The sequence below is a fragment of the Ursus arctos genome, unplaced genomic scaffold (genome assembly GCF_023065955.2).
Source record: "Ursus arctos isolate Adak ecotype North America unplaced genomic scaffold, UrsArc2.0 scaffold_4, whole genome shotgun sequence".
NCBI lineage: Eukaryota > Metazoa > Chordata > Mammalia > Carnivora > Ursidae > Ursus > Ursus arctos.
In genome coordinates, this window is record NW_026623056.1 from 50,174,147 (window position 1) to 50,197,946 (window position 23,800).

The 23,800-nt window shown below is 39.3% G+C and overlaps 1 protein-coding gene across 1 annotated transcript in view; it reads right to left on the bottom strand.

The window, feature by feature from the left end:
• COL8A1 (collagen type VIII alpha 1 chain) overlaps positions 1-23,800 on the bottom strand; it is a 148,856-nt gene that overhangs the window by 123,955 nt on the left and 1,101 nt on the right. The gene's annotated exons all lie outside the window — the stretch shown is intronic.

The window sequence follows — 23,800 nt, forward strand, 5'->3', positions numbered from 1 at the left end:
CAGCAACAACAACTGTGTATTTACTTGAGCTCTGTAATCCAATGTTAAAAAAACATTATTAGGACAGGAAACAAGAATTCTGAGGGGACTTGGGGAAAATAGAGAAGGGATGTGAGCCCTATCACCTTGGTATGTGCTACGCCTGGAGAAATGGATAAACATGTACTCTGAGGACTTTCAAATGGATGCTTTGTGTTTAGTGGAATGGTGAGGAAAAATGAGGCATAGTCTATGGTAGATATTGACTTTGATGAGGAAAGATTCAGTATTCCTTATTATTCTCATGTCTTATGGTCAAATACCTGAAGCCCTTTATACCTGGATTTGGCAGAGTGAATTCTCCTGCCTAGAGTGAAAACCAGCTAGAACACATTGGTCAGAGATGCCATTGTTTTTCTTTGAGCAGCTGAACCATAGTGGCTTGGTTACTCCCTGCTTGAGCCATGCCCTTCTCCAGCAGCCATAGAGACAACTGGGAGACAGACTTCTTGGAAAGCCAGTGGGTGGTAGGCAAAATTACCTCATGATTTCAAAGCTGAGTTGATGCCATTCTGTGAAGAGAAGCCTTTGGAAAACCTTTTAAGTCTTAAGTCTGTGTTAGGAACCCCTAACTCAAAGAGCTGGCTGCTCCTGACACCCCACCCAGTACACTGTATAATTCCTTTACCAAAACACATTTCACATTGTTTTCTTGACCTTAGTGGAGCTGAATAAGGGCCTTGTTTATTTTTTCTGATCATTAAATCCCCAGGGCCTAATATAGTCCTGGCTTATTATAGTGGGTACTTAATAATGATTTCCTGATTGAATGGAGGAATGAAGAGAAGCTCTGGAAGAGTGACACAAGTTTGAAGAATTCAGCTCTGTTTGTCATATGTGTCTGAGGTGGAACTTGCCCTTCCCTTAGCAATAGTGGAAGTGGCATAGACTTTTTGCAGAGGCAGAGTGGAAGAATCAGGCTGCCTGATCATATAACATCGAAATGCTGTCCTTCAAACACACAGGTCAGATCAGTGGCCTCCTATATTCATTCAGATAATTGTTTAGGAGAAATGATGGTTGGCTATTTTTAGGCTCAGTCAAAATTTGTACTGAGGCACAACATACATGCATCAGCTAGATCTGAATAAACATAGGACAAGGTACTGCATATCTGAAATTTATATAAATATTTAAAGATAAAAATGCAAATGCCAGGGTGGTTAAGAACCTAAGGTCACATGGTCAACTCGTGCCAGAAATGGAACTCCACCTGGCTCTCTGGACCCCTAGTGCAGTGCTATTTCCGCTCTGCCACTGACTCAGCCTTTTTTTTTTTTTTTTTGGTGAACATATAAAGTATTATTGCTTTGCACATTGATATCTGAAAAGTATTCCAACAGTTTTGGATCACTTAATTGTTGCCGTTCCCACTTATCTCCAAGGCAGCCAAATATCTACTTTTTTTTTTTAAAGATTTTATTTATTTATTTGACAGAGAGAGACAACCAGGGAGAGAGGGAACACAAGCAGGGGGAGTGGGAGAGGAAGAAGCAGGCTTCTAGCGGAGGAGCCTGATGTGGGGCTCGATCCCAGAGCACTGGGAAAACGCCCTGAGCCGAAGGCAGACGCTTAACGACTGCGCCACCCAGGTGCCCGCCTAATATCTACTTTGATGGACATCTGCAAGGTGCCTCAAAAGCTTTTAAGTTGCTTGCTTAAGTTTGCAATAGTTATACATGCTGGTTGAACACTCTTCCATCCGTTCAGAAGTGTGGAGATGAAAGTATAAGTACTGACCATCTACTCTCCTCACTCCCCATTTCCCAGGGGGTAAATCCAGTTGGCGGTTTGATATGTACCATTCAGTCCTTTGTATATTCATATAAAATGACATCATTGTTATGGGTTGACTTGTGTCTTCCCAAAATTTACGTTTTGAACTCCTAACTCCCAATACCTTAGAATGTGACCTTATTTGGAAATAAGTTTGCTGCAGATATAATTAGTTAAAATGAGCTCATATTGGAGTAGGGGGTGGGCCCCTAATCCAATACAACTGGTGTCCTTATTTATACAAAGGGGAAATTTGGACACAAAGCTAAACATGCACACAAGGAAAACACCATGTGAAGATAAAGGGAGATACTGGGGGTGATGCATCATCTACAAGCAAAGGAATGCTAAAAATTGCCAGAAAACCATTAGAAGCTAGTACAGAGGCATGGAACATGTTCTTCCTCACAGCCTTCCAAAAGAGCTAACTTTTTAGACATCTTGATCTTGGCCTTCTGGCCTCTAGAAGTGTGAGACAATACATTTCAATTGTTCTAAGTCACCCAGTTTGTGGTCCTTTGTTATGGCAGCCCTAGCAAACTAATACAGTCATTATAGTCATGTCCTGAAAATTGCTTTTTGATTGAAAACATAGATCTGTACATTCTTCTAAGTTAATACATGTATATAGACAACATCTTTTCAATGGATGCTACTACTATAATCAACACCATTTTTCCTTTTTTAAAAATTATGGTAAAATACAACATAAAATTTACCATCTTAAGCATTTTTAAGTGTATAGTTCCGTAGTGTTAAGTACATTCCTATTGTTGTACAGTCAACCCCCAGAACTCTTTTCATCTTACAAAACTGTCATTCCATACCCATTAAACAATAACTCCATTCCCCATCTCTTGCGGTTCCTGGCAACCACTCTTCTTCTTTCTGTCCCTATGAACTTGACTATTCTGGGTACTTCATATAAGTGGAATCATACAATATTTGTCTTTTTGTGGCTGGCTTATTTCACTTAGTATAATGTCTTCAAGTTTCATCCATGTTATATAGCATGTGTGAGAATTTTTTTCTTTTTTAAGGCTGAATAATATTCCATTGTGTATATATACCACCTTTTGTTTATCCCTTTATCTTTGGTTACTTCCATCTTTTGTCTATTGTGAATGAATAATGTTGCTCTGTAGCAAACGTGTGTAAAATATATCTTTGGGATCATGATTTTAATTATTTTGGGTATATACTCAGAGGTGGAATATCTGGGTCATATGGTAATTCTATTTTTAATTTTTTGAGGAACTGCCATACTGTTTTCCACAGGGGCTGCACCATTTTACATTCACACCAACAGTACATGGGGTTCTGATTTCTCCACATCTTCACCAACATTTGTTATTTTCAGTTTTATTTTCTTATAATACTAGATATGCTAATGGGTGTGAGGTGGTATCTCATTGTGGTTTTGATTTGTATTTCCTTAATGATTAATGATGGTGAGCATCTCGTCATGCATGTACTTGTTGGCTATTTGTGTCTCTTCTTTAGAGAAATGTCCGTTCATGTCTTTTGCCCATTAAAAATTTTGTTCTTTTTGTTGTTGTTCAGTTGTAGCAGTTCTCTGGCTAATAACCCCTTATCAAATATTTGATTTACCAATGTTTTCTCCCATTCTGTAGGTTGCCTTTTTACTCTGATGATTTCGTCTTTTGATGGACATCATTATTCTTATGTCCTAAGGCAAACATATGAGTATTTCTATAGGATGGATTCTTGGGTGGAATTACTATTTCAACTTCTTTTTTTTTTTTTTTTTTTTTTAAAGATTTTATTTTATTTATTTGACAGAGAGAGACAGCCAGCGAGAGAGGGAACACAAGCAGGGGGAGTGGGAGAGGAAGAAGCAGGCTCATAGCAGAGGAGCCTGATGTGGGGCTCGATCCCAGAACGCCGGGATCACGCCCTGAGCTAAAGGCAGACGCTTAACGACTGTGCCACCCAGGCGCCCCTACTATTTCAACTTCTGAAAGTTGTACCAAGTTAGACTCTTACCAATAAATGTATGACCATTCCCCCATCTCCATTCCCTTGTCAGCACTGCATAAGAGACAGATTTTAAAAATTGACATAGACATTGAAAGGGATATTTTTATACATAGTTACTCTGTTCTTCAAACATTAAGAGCCTGTTACATCATGGTTAACGATTCAACAAATTTGGGTCAAATCATGTCCCTTGGAACTTTAACACATATGTACAGTAAAAACCTATAACTTGGACATTGGGTTCTGCCCCCAGGCCTAGAGGTAAAAGCTTTTACTTTACTTTGACTAAAAGCTCTATAATTAGTTCTTTTACCTCAAGTGATTTACTTTAATGAATGGTACCATTTTATAAATTGAGTAAATAAATCCACGCCAATTCATAGCTAGAGAAATTATAGGAGAAGCCGGTATGCCAGATGATTCAGTGTATGCCAAAGATTCAGTCTCTTAGCCCAGAATCCTTTCCCATTGCCAGCCCCACTGCAGCACCAGAGACTTCTAGTTTCAGGGGCTGAAAAGGCCAAGCCAACTGAAATATCTGGGACTGGGATGAAGGGCAATGGTGGCCCACAGTTTTGGTGGGAGTTGTGTCACTGCAATTGAGAAAAGGATGTGTCCCAGGAGGATATATCCTTTGTAGTTATATTTTTAAAAATACTAATTATAGGAAGATAATCCGGGTTTTACACTGGAGACCAGAGGGGGACAAAGGAAGGCAGTTCTCCCCATTCATTCATACGAGCTGTGTAAGACCCTGTGAGATCCCCACACTGACATTATGAAGGTTATAGAAAGTCATGATGGCTTTACATGTTTCCTCTTCTTTCCCTGCTAAAGTTTCCATACAGAGCACTTGCGACAGATGAACCGCACTGGTGGAGGAGCACTTGTCCTTCTGTGTGATTCCATGCTGGCACACAAGTGTCTCACTGTTCCTAAGGACCTCTACTGCAGTTGATTAAAAACCAGAGAAGTGGGGCCTGGTGCTTCCATATGGCTTTTCTAGTTTATTGGCTCTATTTGCTTGTAAAAATATGTTTTCAATTATACTTAAAACATTTGATTCAAACTACTTTGGGAAAGTCAAGATGTAGTTTTTTTTCTGCCCACATCACATACATTCTGGTTTATCGAGGACTTAAGGTGCAGTGTACTGACGTCAAATGGCCAGTGACAGAACAGAGGCTTGGGAGAAAGGTGAAGAGTAATCTTAAGCTATAAATGATAGAACAGTAATAAATATCAGTGTTTATTCTTGACTCATGAGCATGACAGATTACAGGCATGCCCATAAATGACAAAACTATATGTACAACCCGAAGGAAAAAATGAGACTGCTCGGAACATAAGATCAAAACAAGAAATGTTGGTTTGAGGTAAGCCTCTTTTCGTCAGATAGAGCTTTCTAGATGTTTTTTTCAGTCAGCCATATCTAATTATTTTTCTTTGACAATAATGCAAAATTGGAAAGGGCTTTAAAACCACAGGCTCAGTGGGGATAAAGGGGACATTTTTGTTTTTCTCAGAGGAGCAATAGCTTACAATGAATTTTTCATAGTTATTTATTATTAGCCCTTTGTCCAGGTCATGGACAAGGGAATATTGTTTTATTGAATGTTGGTTAAGTATTCATTAGTCCAGACAGAATGCTAACTAGATGGATTAGACTGGGCTATGCCTCAAACAGAAGAAGGGAGGTCACAGTGAGAAGTTAAGTGGGAATTATGACTAAAGTGCCATGAATGCAGCCCTCCCCCTATCCATATGACTCTTGTTGGAGCCTCTTAAGGGCCAACCATGAGACAGCTAGGCATTCCCTCACCATCGATGAACCAGGTCAAAGATGTCCTTCTACAGGAGTCATATCCCACATGTAGAGCAGCTGGGGGCTCAAAATACTCAGTTAGCCACAACTGGGAAGGGTATTTTCTTCCTATTCTTGTTCTCCTTATTCGGCAACTGTTGTAATTGTCCCCACTTCAAGCCTGGAAGGTGAGGTGATAAGTATCCTCTGGGATGCTGGTTAAAAAATGTACATTTCTGGCCCACCCCCATGAGATCCTGAGTCAGTAGGACTAGTTGAGTGGTGTGGACTCATGATGCAGGTAGTCCTTGGATCATGCCATGACATGATCTGGGAAACTTTGCCCAAGATGAGGATGAGAGAGCCTGGCTGGGGATTGTGATTAGCAGTTTTTTGCTTACAATATATTATTGCTAAGGGCCTGTCTTAGACCTTTTATTCCAGCCTTGCACTGTTGGTTTCTAAAGACTTCTTGATTTCTGACTTCTTTGGCTGGACTTTTGACCACTCTCCTTTTCTAGAACTCTGCTTGATCTTTGAATCTACTGCTTTGTCTCTTATCTGTGCTCCTCTAATGATTATTTTGTATCCTCATTCATTCCTTCATTCAAAAAGTATTGAATATCTGTACTCAGTTTCAGACTCCTGTGCTGGGGACACACTGCTTAGAAGACAGACTCAATTCAGGCCATACCAATTGAAGAGATAGTCAGTTAATGAAACATTCACAGTGAGAGGGTTAGATGCCGTAGAATGTGTTAAGACAATGTGAGAGCGAACAGCAGGATCAACTAATCCAGTCCTGGGGTCAAGGAAGGCTTCTGGAATGATCAGGTAGTTGGGAGGTGATAAGAAGGCAGAGTGCTCCACGCAGAAAGAGCAGTGTGGATGAAAGCCCTAGAATAGAAGAGCTACAGCACTTGAAGAGAAATGTGACTGTAGAGTGGGGTTGGTGACAGCAGGAGGCATGACAAGGAATGGATCTGGAAAGATGGGCAGGCCAACACCATGAGAGGCCTTGTAAATCCTGTGAGAGAGTTCGGACTCTAATTTGAGGGCCATGAAATATCTCTGAAAGATTTTGAACAGAGGTGAGTCACAGTCTGGGCTGTGCTGAAAAAGAGCACTACAGCTACAATAGCCAGGTGATGCAAATGATTCAGAGTGAAGTCCCCAGAAGGCAGGAGGGGTGGCTGAGGAACACCCAGGGAATATGGAAGGAATATCTCTTCCACTGTAACAGGAGGGAAGGAGCAAAGGATAGGGTGGTCTGCAGGTAAGATGTGTGGTGGGGAACAGTAAGTTGAGAGTGTTTTTATGGAAATTTCCTCCCAGGGAGAAAAGAGTGAAGATACCCGAGATGTCCTTCAAGAACTTTAGGTGATAAGATTTTAGTACTGAGATAAATTCTTTAATTGGGTGATACATAGGATAAGCCAGATGTTCAACCTTAGTAGCCAAAGAACTTCACAAGCCACTTAGAAATGTACCAAGACTTACATACATATGTATTTCAGATGGTGAATGTACTTTCATAAAGTTTTAAGACTATAAAGTTATATGACTGTATTAGATTGTGAGAGACTTTAAGAAAGCAACATCTAAGAAAACAAAAAGCATGACATCTGATTAATGATGGAATGTAATAACCACCTTCAGTATCAGAAACCTGTGTGAAGACTCTTAGCGCATCTTCAGCTTTCTGAACCATGTAGAACTTTCCCTCCCGAAGAAGGATGGAGCCAGGTTTTCCAGGCACAAAGTTACACCATTTTCCCATCTGTCCTAAAACCAAGTTCAAACTGAGAAACCATCTTAAGGCTTGAATGAGTAAGGTCTGACATGACAAAAAAATAACTGACTCAACATTTCATCAAAAGCAAAATTCAGCCCCTTCCTCTGTCAGAAAATTCTGATAACAGAAATCTAGGCTTCAATGGGAACTGCACGCCCAAGCAGACTTTTCTAACACTGGACAGATTTGGACAGATTTGGAATGTGCCGTTCTTGCTGCTAAAGACGTTTTTCCACTCTTGGCCTTCCAAAACCCAGAGTTCAAAGCTGCACTACTACTTTTTTATGCGGGAGCAAATTGACCACAACACTATTAGAAAAAGACGTGAGTCAGTGTGTTTGGCTCTTTGTTTCTTTGTGGTGATCTTTGGAAAGGAAAGATTGTAAGGAAAGAAAAGCAGGGAAAGACTAGTTTGCATCTTTTCCTTGAGGGGTGTTTGCTTAAAAAATAATAACCCCAAACCAGGCTATTATTGGGATTTATATTAAGCATTTCCAAGCTTTGAAACAGGAACAAAGTCCACCAGACCCTTGTGAGGTAAGCTTTTGTTTTTCTCATTATACAAATAGATAAATTGAGTCACTGAGCAGTGAGGTAATCTCCCTGGTCTCGACTGCAGTAGATGAAAAGAAAGCATGAACTCAAGGTTTTGGATTCCAGGTAACTACTTTGATCATGCTTTTATTGGATGCTGACAACCAAAAAGTTAATAATCCTTTATACTGCATGTTAGGGACATGAGGTTTTCTTGCTTACTATGAATTCTACTTAATATAATTCAGATGCATAAGTGTGTGTGTATGTGCTTACACACTCATATATATTCAAATAACCTCAACTTTCCCAAATCTTTAGAGAATTAGACATTTTGGATAATTAAACATTTCCCAAAGCTGATATTTTTACATCTGTTTGATTTGATAGGATCTATTTAAAAATATGAAATTTCCTTAATTCTCAAAAGGCACTACTAAATATGTCAATAATTATATTCAGCTGTAATTCAGTGAGTCACTCAGATGGTTAAGCATCTGACTCAGGTCTTGATCTAGGGTTGTGAGATCGAGCCCCATGTCAGGCTCCCCCACTCAGTGGAGAGTCTGCTTGAGATTTTCTCTCTCCCTCTCCCTCTGCCCGTCCCCTCATTTGTGCACACGCATTCTCTCTCTCTCCCTCTCTCATATAAATTAATAACTAAAATATTTAAAAAAATAAACTTTCTAAGGCTATATGGCTACTTGTCTCCTCAATGAATGCCATTATGCTTTAAAAACATTTATCTCTTTATATTTCTTTTTCTCTTCCTTTATTGCTAGGCTTCCATACTTTTATGGAAATGCATTTACCTGTTGCAGTCTCCTTCCCAATTCAAATTAGGTACCTCAAGTCAGTTCTTTTCTGAGGACTCAGAGAACCAAATTCATTAGAATGATTTGTAAAGTGGAAACAAATAGTTTTGAAGTGAGAAGTTCATGTGATGGCTTATGAGTATGAACCTTAATGACCACTCTCTTAACCACTGAGCACATTTGACTTCCTTTTTGTCTTCTGTTGTGTTCTGTAGGGTTGAAGTTTTCAGAAATTAGAATTCTAGGTTATGAAAATGTACATTAAATATATTTTAATTCTAAGACTCAGCTCAGGATAATTTATTTTTTCTCAGTGATTCAGATAGTTTTCATCCAACGAGGATTTATTGGAAATAAAGTACCTGACTCTATTCCAGGACTTCAGAATCTCTCAGTGTCATTTCTAGGACCGTCAGTATTAATTGCATCTCTCTGGCAACAAAATTAAAAATTCACAATAATGTTAGTTGAAAGAATACTAAGAGTCAGTTTGTTGTTTTGTACATTTATATATATGTGTGTTGAATGTCTGAAATATGTCTATTAAAGTGCTGACTTATCACTTTTTTGGCACCAGTGAGCAGGATGGAGTTCAAATTTATTATTCTTGACATTGAGTGAGAACCCTTGCTGAGTGGGGATAGGTGGGTTGTAAGAGGATGATGGTCTCAGAGAAGACTCAGAACACCTTGACTCACGTGAAAAATGCACAAAAAGTGGCCTCCTTTTTTGAAGATGAAGAAGTGGGTTCTTACATTTATACTCCAAGTGGCTTTCTATTGGTTTCTGTGTCTTTCAGCTGCAGGGGTGTCTAGCACAGGGCTTGGCACATGGTAGGCCCCAATATCTATGTGTTGAAGGAATGAATAAGTGAGGTTGAGATTGGAGTCCTAAACAAACAAAACTAGGGTAACTGAACTTGAGGGACAATGTCTTTTAAACCTCTCATGGTCTTTCTTCCTTTATCTTAATGAACTAAAATGCCTTCCACTGTAGCTTGCAATTTTCCTTATTCTAACATTGGGCTTCTTAAAGCCATTTTTTCTGAAGGAGCCTGGATTGGAAGATTTCAAGGCATAGGGATTAAAAAGTTAGGACATTTTTATCAGGAAAATGAAATTCATGTAAGGAAGGATTTTGATGTGCTGGCATTGAATGTTATAGGGAGCATGCATTTGGCTTAAGAAGGCATATTACTGCATCAAAATCCAGGGGCCAGGATGCATTTGGGACCCTGGCAGCCTTGGTGGGAGTACTGAAGGATATAGCAGCATAAAACTCCCGAAGCCCCCAGGATGAGCTAAGACCTTAGATGAGACACCCAGGACAGCCATCTTTTTCCTGATGATACCACACCTGTCTAAACATGGTGTGCTTTGCCATGAAAGGGAGGTGGCCTCGGACTGGGAAGGGGCTGTGCAATCATGGACTTTCCTCCTTTGGGGAACTGGTGGAAGATGGATGCAGTGCAATTTAATGCAAGCAAGCAAACAAACAACAACAAAAACAAAACAAAAAATAACCCTTCTACCCTCCCCCAACCAAAAACTCCAAGGACCAGAGATATACACCAGCACATAAAGAGCCCACGCTGCCACCATTACATGCGCACAGCATCATCCTGGAATGGGAGTCCAGAGTTCATCAAATGTACTACAAGGCAAAAAGATCCTTAGTGCTCTTATTTGCAATATGTAGAAAGCAACGCTCAAAGCTTCTACTCACCTAAATGGCCATTATGCTGGCACTTAAGTAAGCATTCAATAATTGGTAGTGATTATTATCAAATGACCTTTACTGAGTACCTTGTGAGCACCAGACATTTTCTCATATATTATCTCATTTAACATTTATTACAGTCAGGAGAGGTAGACTTATTTTGGAGCAGAGGTGAGAAAGACTCAGTGAAAGTCACTGTCTTGCCCAGGGTGGCTGCATTGTTAGGTGGCAAAAGTGGGATTTGATCCCATGACTTTTTATGTTCAACTCAGTACTTTTATTTGTGACATTACAATGACGTCTCATAGATGATTTAAGATCTTTTGTTATCTTCCCCCATAGATGACATACATTTTGGCATTAATAAAAAAAAAATACCCTTTAAAAATGACAGGCAGGTTTAAAATGGACTGTGTGTCAGGGTGCCTGGGTGGCTTAGTCAGTTGATTGTGGCTCAGGTCATGATCTCAGGGTCCTGGGATTGAGCCCTCAGTTGGGACTCTGCACTCAGCGGGGAGTCTGCTTGAGAATTTAATCTGTCTCCCTCTGTTCCTCCCCCACTGCTGGCACACAGCATGCACTCTCTAAAATAAATAAATAAATCTTTAAAAAAATGGACTGTGTGTCCTTTAAAATCATAAACTGTGTAGAGGACAACCTACAATACCATTCCTGCTGGTCATCAGTGTCATTTCTTATGTCACTTGTCCTTCCACCACTGAAAATCTGTTTGCTATAGTAATAGGATGTTGTGAATGATTCTTTGGGGATAAAAGGAGCAGTTAAAGAGGAGAGCTCAGGATCTGATCTACTTGTTTTATGTTCTGGGTCCTTTACTTACAGCTATGTGACTTTAAGGGAGTGATTTAAGTGCCATCGTTTCCTGTTTATAACGAAAGTGATCAGGATAAAATGAAAAAAAAAAAAAAGCTTCAGCATTCTGCTTGACACAGAGTAAATCCTCAATACACATTAATTGTTTCTATTGTTTTTTTTTTTTTTTTTAAAGATTTTATTTATTCATTCGACAGAGATAGAGACAGCCAGCGAGAGAGGGAACACAAGCAGGGGGAGTGGGAGAGGAAGAAGCAGGCTCATAGCAGAGGAGCCTGATGTGGGACTCGATCCCATAACGCCGGGATCACGCCCTGAGCCGAAGGCAGACGCTTAACCGCTGTGCCACCCAGGCGCCCCTAATTGTTTCTATTGTTGAATAATATCTTATGAATTCTATCTTCTTGAAAAGCACATTCTTTTTTTTTTTTTTTTTAATATTTTATTTATTTATTTGACAGAGACAGCCAGCAAGAGAGGGAACACAAGCAGGGGGAGTGGGAGAGGAAGAAGCAGGCTCATAGCAGAGGAGCCTGATGTGGGGCTCGATCCCAGAATGCTGGGATCACGCCCTGAGCCGAAGGCAGATGCTTAACGACTGAGCCACCCAGGTGCCCCGAAAAGCATATTCTTAATCACTGAATCCTGCGTATCAACTCTTATAGATCATTCTACTTTCCTTTGCTATAGTTTCTGATTTATGCTGCCAAGATACTCTGGATGTGATACTGTTAAGGCTCCGCCTGAATTAGCAGAAAGACGAGGGCTTCAGGAGGAGAATGATCCAAGTTCACATTCTAGCTCCAACGTTCAATATCTAAATGATGTGAAATTTACTTAACCTTTCTAAGCCTCCACTGTCTCATGTGTAAAATGTGTAAACTCTTCCTCTATCTAATTCAAATGAAAGAATGTATATAAACGCATCATAAACAGTAAATTTCTCTATAGAGTTTATTCTTGTCAGTATCATTCTCTTCATTTTAAAAGTTCCCAAATTGAGATACTTACTAACACTTTTGCTGATGTGGTGATAATGAATTCTGTTTTATAAAAACAAGGTACTAAGCTTCTCCAGTGTTCTTGTTGTGTTGAAAGGGAGTCATGGATTCTTTCTTTAGCCACTGGCTCATGTCTGCAGATGAGAATTTTATTTATACGTATTCAAATGTGATTTAAACACATGGTGATTCTTTTATGGCTAAATATAAAAAATTTACAAGTTAAATGTTATTGCTATCTTTACCATTTACTTTAGAGCTTGCTCATGCTGTAATTTGTAAATACTTTACAAGGCAGGAGAAAATACACACCCATAATTATTTCTCGATGTTGTCTGGCTCATGATAGCTGGGTGAATTCTTTTATTTTATTATTTTAAAAAAAGTTTTCATTGAAAGTTTTTCCAGTCACTCCAAATAAACTTAGCTGCAAATGGAAAAGATACAGCTGATTGCTGTGGCTTCTTGAGCGTGTCTTCTGCCCCTGTCCCACTCTTCCCTGAGTCAGAAGGAAGGCATGCGGGGTGGCCGACCTCCGAAATCATTAAACATCTCCTGTAAACTGTTGCAGTTAAAGACTCACTTTGGTTTATTTTCTGAAGCCTTATTAGTAAGTTAGAATCTAATCTGCAGCCAGGCTGTTTGATCACTTTGCTCTAGGCTTTGCCAGGCACAAGATTTTATTGCATGGTTGGCCTGTTGGCATGATGATTCCTGAAGGGCCGTTGGTAAACCAGCAAGTGCCAGGGGCACATCATTGTTAAATTCCAAAAACATGTGACCTCCCTTGACCTTCTGGTAGACGGTTTAGCCTTCTTCAAAGAGCCTCAGGTTGTTCACTAGAAATAGAGACAAGAATGCTCTGGGAAAATCTATGATAAAGAACTACCTTCCTTCAGAAAGCCATGGGGTTTCAGGGGGAGATAAAAGCAAAAATCTCTTACTAAACTTGTTTCAGATACCTCAGGACAGTCTTTCTCTGTAGAAACAGTCATATTGAAAACTGAGGCAATTCTATGAGTAGGTATTTAAACATGTTTTTCCCACAAAAAGGAATAAAGAAGAGATGGCAATGAATAATGGAACTTCCTTTTGGAAAGACTCGGTTCAAATCATTCTTTATCTTATTTTGTTTGTATAGTGATAAAGGATCCAGATAACAATACAGTGCCATTCTGTGTGAGTTAAAGCCACAAAAAAAAAAAAAAAAAGGATATACTATCTGTAGTATTTTATTAAAATTATATATGTAGGGAAGAGGACTTCTTTAAGATAATACAACAGAGGCAGGCATGGTGGGGAAGCAATACACTGAACACAGTGTTTAAAGAACACTACTGTGGTCATGGCATTCACTTGGGATACATAAAGCATCTTATTCAATTTTTTCAGTAGTTCATATGCTCATCAAGGGATACAAGATGTGGCGCATGAAAGCTTAAATATTTTATGCTGTCCAATACAGTAGGCACTATCCACATGTGTTTATTTGCTTTTACATTTAAGGAGATTATAATAAAATAAAATTTAAAAATTTAGGACCTCAATTGCATTCGCCACATTTCAAGTGCTCAGGTGCCAGTATGTGGTTGGTGGCTATCACACCGGGTAGCTCAGATAGAGCACATTTTCATCACTATGGATTATTCTAGCAGACAGCTCTGATTTCTTCAATATAGTGTACAGGCAACATGTAAGTGACATTTATAGTAACTGCTTGTCAATTGAGAATAGAGAAGGATCAATGCAGGCTGCGGTATTTGGGAAGACTTTAAAAAGACTTTGAATTTATGGTTATTTTGGCAAGTGTAAAGAACAATGTGGGGCACTCAGTAGAGAAAAGGGAAGAGGTTGGTTGGGGGAATAATAGCCTGACTGGCAAGTTAAGGTGTTTGTTCCACGTTTCATAATGTCACTAATAGTTCTGAGCAGAGTACTGTCAGTCCTGGGACAGTGGCACCACCCAACAAATAATTTTTTTCTTATGTAATTCAGTAGCTAGAAGGCCAGTGTTTAATATTAGCGTACCAATGGGAGTTCATCTTGGGCCGCATGGTTAGCTCCAGAGGTGTTAACGCTGTACAAAAAAGTGTCATTCTAGTAATACTGTATGTATATGCAGGGGTGTGAATGGACTTAGGCAAAACTGTGTTTTCTTGGAACAATCTATGGGGATGGAGCAAAGCATATTTAGAGGCTTCTCATTCACCATCACTGTATTCTATTCCCCTGTTGCTTTCTTCCTTTCCTTCTTTTCAGATTTATTAGGTTCCTATTATGTGTTAACTATTGAGGGTGCAGAGATGAAGAAGACCTGAATCCTTCTGCAAGGATCTCACAGTCTTGCCCGTAGAACAGGCTGGTGCTGTTACAGCGAGGGCATGGCCATAATGGCTGTGCACAGAGTGCTAGGGAGCATGGCAGAGGTGTGCAAGGCAGCTTGGGGCAGGCGGGTTGCAGGCATATCTTCTCCAAGCAGAAGATACCTGACCTGAATTTTGGAGGAGGAGTACAAATTAATTCAGTAGGTACGCAGGAAATACCACATGCAGAGAGGGAAGATCAAGTACAAAACCAAAAAAAAGTATTTAGAATGTGACCATATGGAAAGCACTAGCCCTTGTTTCTTCTTTTGTCTTTGGCACCACACAAAGGAAGGGCTCGAGGTATACTTATTTCCATTTATACCCTCACTGCTGGTTAAGCAGCAGGTGTAGACAATATAGACTTTTTTTAAAGGTGACTCACATGGCTTGAGGGAATCATTTAAGTTGTCTTGACTCTCATCATCTGGCTATGGATGATAATAAAAGTAACGCCAAAAAGAATGATCTGATGAGCCAGATTCAAGTTCGTTTAACATGCTGTAATGCCTTTGTTCTGTCTGTTCCTCATATAATCATGGGAATTTCTGCTGCCTTAGAAATGACATGCTAGGTTGTCACTCTCTCTCCCAGACTGATGCCAAGCAACTTGGGATCACTTGGGGAGAATTTATGGAGAAACCTTACCCCTTACAAAATACTCTAGGGAGAAATGATAGGTTTTTTTTTTTTTTTTTTTTTTTTTGGTTTTTCTAGTTACATAGCCCTTACTTTTTTGGCTCCAAAATGACAGCATGCTTTTAGGAAAAAATACAGAAAAGAAAAAGAAATTAAAATCACAGTATTAAACAAGAAACAGAGCCAGTCGGCAGTGTCTAGGAACAGAGCCACTGGAATTCTCTCACTTTCTTTATGAGTCAGAGGCATTGTCACAGGGAATTGATGTTTTTTCTTCCTTTTATGACACTAGAAGACACTATGAAAGGCAGCATGGAGGAGCAGTGTGGAGTGTGACCTTGATGGGAATACTGGCTCTGCCACTTGCTAGCTGTGTGACCCTAGGCAAGTTGCTTGACCAAGTAGAGGCTCCATTTCTCTTGTCTTTAAATTGAGAATGATAATACAGCTCTTGTAGGGCTGATTTAAAGAATGGAGATAATGATACAATGTGTGATCCTGTTAGACAATCAATATTGTGTATTACTATAACTACTAATGATGAGTTTGAGTTGCTCCTTTGGATGATTGTGAACTACTAGTTTTCTTAAAGGAGAGGATGCTCCAGTCTGACAATTTTAGGATACTGATCTCTGGGCATTATCTTTGTGAAGGAGAAAGAGAATTCCCAGAGTATGGCCCTAAGAGAAATAGGGGATTTGATAGGGGTTGGAGGTCTGAGTGTCATCAATAAACCAAATAATCCCTGATATAGCAAGATATACTAGAATACTAGTAAGTGTGATCCTATTATAGGAATTAGCTCCCTATTTATGGTGAGAAAGTAAATTCTCAGGGAAGAAGTTTGGCTAATGACCTTAGTTATTAATACTGGTTAAGGTGACACAGAATTATCAGATCAGGGATTGTTGAGCTAATTTATGAAATTATGTAGGCTCCTTGTTTACTGAACTTATTGCTTATTGATGGTCATTTCTCTATTTATACACAATCTCTAGACAATGGGAAAGAAGAGGGAAGGAAGAAATCATTTTAATCTGTCCAATCTCCTTGCTTCCTTCCTTCTTATCATCTATCTTTCTAGATTTTTAAAACCTTAAATTATTCTGGCATTTCTGCTATTATTTTTATTATGAAGAACTGAGCCATTAAACCAAGACATGCTCATTTTTTTTGTTGTTGTTCCTTTTTCACCTGGGTTTGGAAATTATACGGGGATTGTTTCTCACTTTATGATCTGACATAGGACATAAGCTATACTGACACTCAATGTGTATTACATAATAACTAGTGACACTGAAATTACCACGTCCCAGTAGATCTTGAAATGATAAAGTAGAGCAGTGACTTCTAAACTGTTCCCAAGTTGTTCCATAGAATATCAGTCCCAAGAGATGCTCTCAAGTTGGGAAGATTTGTCAGCAAATAAGTTTAAGGTACACTATTCAGTGTAACATTTTTGAAAAATGAAAATATAATTAGCATATTAAGGTCTTTGTGAAGTCTTGCAGTGAATTAAACTAATCATGTTGTTTCATTGAGTATTTCTAAACTTATTTGACTGTAGAAGCTTTTTCTGTATAAACACATATTAATATCTCAGGTACTACTGTTTTTTGAAACACACTTTGTTAAATGTTGAAGCGATATTCAGATTTTACATAATACAACATCATTATTAAAAATATCATCTTTCTTTAGTTAAAATAGAATCTTAAAACCACGAAAACTTTTTTGTGTGTGTGGGGGAATTAGCTTTTAACTGATGTCAAACTATGCAGAAGTGAACATTGAGGCCTTTTGAGACTCTTAAGCCATAATTTAATTGTTTCTTTTCCCTTTTCTATTTACCCTTGACCTTGGCTGGCTCTTTGAGACATTAGGAATTATCCTTTGTATTTTAAGAAACAAAAATGCTCTTGCTACATCTTGAAAGGTTATGTGCTTATTTGGAATTTTATTCCATTTTAACTTGATTTCTGCTTAAATGTCATGAGCCATTACCAGGTGTTGAGTATAATCAATTTGCTATATAAGTAACGGTAACAATGTATGCTTAAGTAGCGTCATCCTGCAAAGTAATTAGCAAGACCTTAAGTGTCTCTAAATGATAAAGGGAGTGGTTATTTGAAAACAGTTCTATTTAAGATAAATACATTAAGGCGCAGAGATGATTAATGACTTTCCTAAGACCCCAGAAAGAGTAAGGTGATTTTGAGATTAAAACACAAGATTTTCTCGAATGGGGGTTTCTTAGGCCACATGCATACCAACTTCACAGGTTCCTCCCTATTGACATCAGAAATAGACTTAGAAAGAGGACTGCTCTGTATTACTGTGAATGTCATAAGTTGTACAAAGCAAGCAGCTTTTCTCTGGTGTGCCAGGGATTTTTCTTTTATGGTCCTAATTGATCTCTATCCCCCAAAGGGTTCTGAATGATGCAAGTGTCTCAAGTCTTAACAAGCCATCCCCAACACAGCTGTGCAATGGAAATGTTCAACAGAAACGTATTCACTTCGGTCTCGGCAAGGCCCTGGCTGCTCCTTAGAGACCCGGATCCAGGAGTGCGGGTTCGGGGCCATCTCCGAGAACCCTGTTTGGCCCCTTTCTGCCTCTTTCTTCCTCCCGGCTCCCTTCCCGCGCCTGTTGACAGGAGGTTCTAGTCATGGCAGGGCACCAGGACTCCCCTTGCACGCTCCTGAACTCTCAGCGCTTGAGCTTCCCTGCCCTCCTCTCACTGACCCCCAGCTTCCAGGGTTTGTTTTTTACTGAGTTGAGCATTTAGTCTTGGCTGGTGGTGGCCTTGGAAAGAACATTTTCTAAGATTGGTTTTCTTTCAAATAAACCTCTATAAGTCTGGAAATTTCTGGCATTGCTGAAACGCAGGTGATTTATTCCTAGAGGCTTAAATTGTTTTTTTTTTTTGTTTTTTTTTAAAGAAAACCAACAATGTGATACACTCCTATAGTACATTTCAGCCACTGGTTACAAAGGACACCTGGCTCTGCCTTTTATCAGAAAAATTCAAATCTAAAGGGCCCCTCTGGGAACAAGTCAGGTTTTTTTTGAGACACTCAGCCCCGTGGCTCCCTCTATTGGTCATTGACTTTCCTCCCCACTCATTTGAACATTTGATTGGAATAAACTGGGAGCTAAGAGGGGACCTAGACACGTTGTAAAATCAGGAGTTATGGATCCAATAGCATATTTTTGCTGCAGATCTCTTTTTATGTGTTATTTTTCCAACCTCGATTTTGGCCACCTAAGCCACAAATTCTTAGCTCAATCTAGTGTCTCCCTTCACATCAGTTTTTACCTTATCTTGCGTCTGCCTTTTAACAAGAGGCCACTTGTATGGATTTATAGCACCGATGAACACCATGACTGCTGGATTTTAAGACTACATTATCAGTAAGTAAAGATCTTTAAGGAAATAGAATGATGTACAGTCACCACTTTGAATTTATGAACCAAGTTTAGGTTTATCTTTTGAGTGCATGTGGCAGGATCGTTGGAGGAACATACCAAACAGGATAATAGCTGCCAGAATGTCTCCCAGCTGCCCCAGGACAATGCTCTTGAACCAGTTCTTAAGATTCACTGTCTTCCTGTTGAACTGAAGGCAGTTGTGACTTACCCCTCTGCTGCCGGGTAGCATAATTTCTGGCATAAACCAGCCATACATGAAGTCTGAATTATGGAGGTCACTGGCCCAGACTTTCAGAAAAACAGCTGTTTTATCTAGCTGAGAGAGAGGACTGGAGAAGTGCCCCAACAGGCTGGACACATTTTATTTCCTGGAGAAGCCAACAGCTGACACCCACACCCAGGCCTATTCAGTTAGAGTTGGAAAAGTAGCACATGAAGTGATTGTCTTTAATCTCAGCACATCAAATGATGCCAATGCCTAAATATCCTGTGATGTAAACACATCAATAGAGAGCTTAAGCGAGGCAGTCTTCAAGAGACTTACTTAAAAGAATGCTTTCACGATGATGCTTAGTCATAGACTATGTAAATTTTAACATACAATAAATCAATTTCAGAAACACAAGTACTATTTCAAAGATATGCAAACAATTGTCAGGCTTTAGAGGAAAGTGAAGAAGCATCTGGGGGTAACATCTGTCCCCTGATTCAGGGTAAATTATTTGCAGAAATGGTACAAGAATATTCTTTTCTACCTTCATCATTTTCTGTGTTGGATAACTTTATGTATCACCCAAAATTGTATCGTTATCTTACTAGAGAACATTTTGATGACTTGACATCTATGGAGTTAGTATGTTAGGTTAGTTGAGTCAGAGGTCAAATGAGGCTCTTTTCCCAGTCAAGGGTTAAGAAGAATTTTAAGATGTAATACTTGTAAAGCTTTTACCCATGTGAGTCAGTCCTCAAATGGCATTGTACCGAAAGGAGCCTGACCTAAATAGGATTTTATCTCCCAAACATTTGAGAGACTCTTGGATCAGACATATTAAAATATCTCTTCTTCAGCACCTCAAAACTCTAGAATTTCTCCCTCTTCTGTCTAAGACAGAATGAGCCCTCTTAGCTGCACTATCTTGTCTCTACACTCTTGGGCCCTTGACCCCTTTCCTCTGACATGACATATTTCATGCTTACACCCCTTAATCCCTTTGTGTCTCAAACTTTCCTCTGGTTGCTCTTTATGTGTATTTGGCCTTTATTTCCTTATTAAAGACCTGGTAAGAAGTAAGGTGGTTATAGTGCCAACACATTGTCTATTGGGTGGGAGAAGAAGAAGTTATGCTATGAAACATCACAAAATAATACATTCGTTCTGTCACATAAATATTGGAACCACATTTTAAGACATGTTCGAACATACTATATGGGGAAAACACACTATGGTTATCCAAGATAGAACATTGTTCAGAGAGTCTGGCTATCTGAACTGTAGCCCTAGTTCTACTTCACATGTCTGTGTGACCTTGGGCATGACATCAACCTCTCTGACCTTTTCTCACCTGTAAAATTGACTTCAGTTAAAATTAGCTCCAAAGATCCTTCCAGTGTTTATATTCTGTGATTCTCTAAGTGTAATACCCAAGAAATTGAGAATAGGGACTAGATAAAGTGTTTAGAAACGTCATTCAGAGGGGCCTGTTGGAGGCAATAGCAATTTTAAATTACCTTTCTTCTAGATGGATTAATTAAGGTTTATAAAAATGTAAAGCCTTCTTTTTTGCTGGAGTGAAAATTACATCCTGTTTAAGAGAAGTATGAGACTTTTGGTAATGAGAAAATCCACAGGTATGAGTGGTACTCCAGAAACTTGATCTGTAATAATTGAAAAGAGATTTCTTCCACTGAAAGAAAAAAGTGGGTACTACAGGGGGTCCATGAATGCATCTGCAAATCTTGTGCTGAAGGAGAGAAGGGAAGTTTTCATTTTCTAGGAAGAACCATGGCAGTGAACCCAAAATTAACAGAGGAGATTGAAGGTGAACCGTCAGGTGTATTTCAGTATTGTATATAATCAGCTAAAGGTGTGGTGCATTGCTTTTGCTGTTATGCTACATTGAACAGTTAGAATTCAGTATTATTTTAGCTGATTACTCTCTATAATCAGTTTTCAGGAACATTTTTGTTTCAGTTACTTCAGTTTGATTCCATGCAATTTCAATGGCTTTGTGGATTTGCGTCCACAGGGCCCCCAGATTATAGACATTCCGACCCTGTGTGACTCCCTCTAACCCCCTTCCTGCAAATCTATTTGCTTGAGGATAGACTGTAAAGAACCTCCTTCCTTAAACAGCAAACATAGTTACCAAAGCGATAGTGGAATGTCTGATTAGTGGCTTCTCTGTTGGTGCTGAAATGCGGTTACTTTTCTTTCCCACTCTTCACTCCTTGCCTCTCTGGAAAAGGCAAGTTTAGCAGAGGCCTCATTCAGTACTGTCGGGTGTAAACTGCTGTTAATGACTGCCAGGTCATAGGAAGATCTTTTTCATTATAACCTTAGCATTTTGCAACAACTAGTGAGCTGGTCTTTTTTAAAAATTTTATTTATTTTTTTAAGGTCTAGATGCTTTGGGTAGTAAGAGGTCCATTTCACAAAATGCTAAAGTAAAACATTCTCTAAATTCCAAAGAGCATTCATTCTCCCTTTAACCTCCTCCTTTCCCCTCCTTCTGTTTTTCCTTTAGCTCAATAATTAGAACAGTGCACCTCTCAGAAGACTGGGTTCTGATCTCAAGATCTGTACCTTCTTTAAATTATGCATATGTATGTTTATGAAGACTTGGTGGAAGAGAAGGAAGCCAGTGCATGAAGAAAGACCTGGTTTTCAGAGGATTACTGGGAGGCCCAGAGGTTGGGAAATAGGTCTGTATCTCAATCACTCTGCAAGTTGCCATATCAAAGTGCGTGACCATAGATAAGAAGGAGTAAACTGTTGCTTCTAACTTCTCACTTGCAAATAATTACCCAACTTTGGGCCCTTTGGAAAAGTTAGGGGTGGGCTTGTTGATGTGAACCACCCGTTAATGTTCTGAGGGTTTTTATACTCATAATACAGTTTTTAAAATTGTAACTGGCAAAGTCCTATGGGTTTTAATGGTGGGTATACCTGAAATCATTTTGGTCTTTAGAAGTGGGCTATTCTCTTTTGAGAAGGGCACAGCAGAGACGGATCTTAACGTATTAGTGTAAATACTCTTATTGATTTAAGACAGAGGCCAAGATTACATATGAATATTTGCCCCTCCGCATCTCTTCATGTCCCACATCGGTAAAGGCAAAAAGAAGTTGCGTTTGTAACAGAGATTCTGCTCTTTCTCTTCTCCCAGGGCACTTTCTAGGAGAGATACCTCCCGCTTCACTCTCAGTTGTCATCCCCATTCTCTTCTCTTTGATTTTTGTAGCACAAATGGAAAAAAGTAGGATATACTTGCTGGTCATGGAAAGAATATCACTTTAGAATTGTGAGAATAGTAGAAAATCTCAAATGTGTGTTTCCCTAAGGATAGCCGGCCCTCAAAATCGGTGGAATACCTTCCCTGTGTCTCCAGTGAAACAGGAGGCTGTTTCTTTTTACTTTTTTGAGAAACATTAAAGGAGTCGGGCAAGTCTGCTGGAATGGTGTCACTTAGGTATGGCCATGTACCCAATCCAGGAGTGGCTATATAATGGCATAAAGAGAAGACTCATGTGAGGTCTCCATACCCAGTGCAAAGGGGAGATGTTGGGGTAACTACATAAAACTCCAAACCTGCTTTTTCTAAAAACTTAAGACGAGAGTCATTGTGCCTCATGTGTATACTATAGGGAAAGAATCACTTTAAAAGTCCAGTAAAGGGCCCTGGGAAAGTTAGGTCATGAGGGATCTCTGTGATCTCACCCAGTTATTTAGGGTGTTGAACTTGATGGCACAAGGGGAAGGCAGTTACTCTTAAGTGGTTCATAGCTGGTAGAGTGGATCAGCTGCCAGGAAAAGCAGAAGCAGACTCTGGGAGAACACTTTTCATCCCCAAATTTAGGAATAACAGGAGCTCTTTTACGTTGGGAGCACTTTTTTTTTTTTTCTTCTCTCAGAAAAGATAACTTCCCTCAAGGGAAATCTGGTGAATGAAGTAGTGTATTTTCACCCTTGTGATGATGGCGTGAGTCCGGCACTACCATAAAAGAAGAATTAACTTGGACATGCCACACACTTGGTTTGGCCTTGTCTCATACCTGTGCTCTTGTCGTGGTTGATTACCCACTTACATCAGATATGAAGCAAGCAGTCTGCGCTGTGGCTCGAGATGAAAGGTATTTTAATATGCTCAGGTCACATATTATCAGCCAATAGTAATTTTATATCATTTTCTTTAAGGAAACCACACTCCTTGCAATAATTTTTTCCAATGAAGCAAAATTTTGCATGACAGAAAGCTTTACTGTAAGTCTTTCATTTGAATAATAGCACTGAATTCCCTCCATGCCAACAGAATTTTAATATATCTTTATTATTTCTTTTGATATGCTAATGATACTGAGCAAAGGCTGGAAGGACACTCCGTTAATCTTCCGATGATTCTACTTTCTTTAATAGTGAAGAATTATTTACAGCTTTGGTGAGTTTCCCGTTTTTAAGTGAAACATATAAACAAACCAAAAAAGAAAAAAAAAGTGAAACTTTTCCTCTTTTACTTTAAGAACCTTAAGGGCTGAAATAGTGGTTTGGTTTCCTGACTGCCAGCTTTGGTTTGCCTTCTCTAAGCGGTCTTGTGCAATTAATTCCCCAAAGGAAGTATTTGAAGAGGGTTTTTCTCCCACATGAGAGAGTTTCATCCCACACAGCCCACAGATTTTGACGGCAAACTTCATGGACCAAGTGTCTGGTTTTTACAGAAGTAGCTGTGGAGTACGTTTTTCCTGTCACAGGTGCACGCACGGTACTCTTTCCTCGACCTCAGAAATAGGAAGATATAGCAGTCTTTACATGTGATGGGAGCTTAAACACTGGA